This window comes from Tribolium madens, unplaced genomic scaffold, assembly GCF_015345945.1.
Source record: "Tribolium madens isolate multiple individuals breed KSU strain unplaced genomic scaffold, Tmad_KSU_1.1 Scaffold_97;HRSCAF=244;Tcas5.2_LG3a, whole genome shotgun sequence".
NCBI lineage: Eukaryota > Metazoa > Arthropoda > Insecta > Coleoptera > Tenebrionidae > Tribolium > Tribolium madens.
The window spans coordinates 15,161,543-15,163,399 of record NW_025401069.1 but is presented as its reverse complement, the minus strand read 5'-3'; positions in this window follow the sequence as shown (position 1 = coordinate 15,163,399).

Here is a 1,857-nt window from a genome sequence, read left to right as displayed (position 1 = left end):
ATATAAAACATTACAATTAAATAAAAAAAATACTTTTGCCTTTTTTGAATGTTTTTTAAATAGAAAATTATTTTGCAAAATTTCATTGAAAACAAGCCAAAAATTTAATAAAACAGAACAAAAATGGCATTTTTTGAGTGTTGCAGTACGTTGTTGAGGTAATAACAAAACATTTCTAAAAATTTGGTTTACAAGCTAAAAAATTACAAAATAAAATCGCGATTGATTTTATTTTTAAGCTTGTTTTGCTTGACTTAATTTTTTTTGGAAGTAGAGACTCATTTATTTCGCAAAATTTTGTCCAAACACGTCTAAAAAATGATATCGTTGTCATTTTGTGTTTTTACCCAATTGTCTTTGAGCAAAATTGGACAAAAAATAAGCCAAAAACCACAAAATTTGGTTGAAAATGCTTTTCATCACATTTTTTACTAAAATCTTAGGTTTTTTGCGTGATTTTGTCAACAAATTAAGTCAAAAATTATATTTCTCGAGAGTTTTAGCACGTTTTTCAGCTAGAAACAATTTTTTTTCAAAAAATGTTGTTAAAAATAAGCCGAAAAATCACATAATTAGGCCGAAAATGATGCCTTTTTTAAAAGTTTAAGCAGATTTTTAAACTGAAAACTCTGTTTTTACAGATTATAATATATTTTTACTTAATTCTTATCTTTATAATCTCTCAGTTTATTTAAAAAACGTAAACTTTTGACACTATTGAAAATTAGTGTGTGGATTAGTGTATATTTTTTAATAAAGCAGCGATTTGTTGAATTTTTTTTATAGTAGAAAATGTCAACATATTTTTCTTCATTCAGTTCAAGACGAAGCCAACATCTGAAAAAGTCCTGGTAAAACCTGAAAATTATTTAATCTAGACTGAATAAATTTTCAGCTGTAAATTGAGTAACCCAACTGAAATTAACTGAAGTTTTTTTCGACTCCTGAAACTGTACTACGGTGCAGGAAAAATGGAGAGATTTCGCAAAATTTTATCAAAAACAAGCCGAAAAATGAGTTTAATCAAATTTTTAAGCCGAAACTCGTTTTTTTGGGCCACTTTTCGAGTCGTCTCACGCATTTCGTTCCCAAACAACGCTGGGAAAGTCAATTTGTCGTCGTTTGTCACGTCCTCAAAACATATAGGAAGAGTTGTTCACACAGTCCACCGAGTTATCTCCGCGATTTTTTTTTTATTTTTCAATGGGAAAATCAATTCGGGGCGACTAATTTACTAAGTGACTCGCCACTTTCAACCATTATTGATTTTTCTTTAATTGTGTGGAGAGACAAAGTGGAGTGTTTGACTAGAAAACAACGAATTATGTCGGGAAGAGTGATGACACAGGAAATTTCATTTACATTGGAAATGAACGATGATATGAGAGAGGGTTGAGGAGGAAAAAAAGGCTTTGGTGTAAACAACTAGGACCACCTAGGCGAAATTTTTAATTAGGAAAGTTGAAACTAATCAATTCGGATTATCTGAAACGAAAATATTTTAATATCGATCGCCGTGTTAATAAGCCATAAAGTGGAAGCGTAGTCACGGAATTTTAGTTCGTCTCCAATAAACTCTTACTTTTCTAGTTTTTTTTCCGTGAAATGACAAAATTTTTGTTGTTTTTCGACTAAAATTTATGATAATAGAGGCAATAATAGAGTTACGATTTTTTTGTTTATTTTTTTCATTTCAAGAGGCTTCAAATTAGTTGTCTTTCTTGTAATTTATTACTATTCTACAAGAATTGTGTCAATTCGTTTGATAAAAATTTTGTGTTTTGTTTCGAAAACTTCAGACTTTCAGGGAGTTTAGAAATTAAAAAAATTTGGTTTTATTGTTTTATTTTTTTGAAA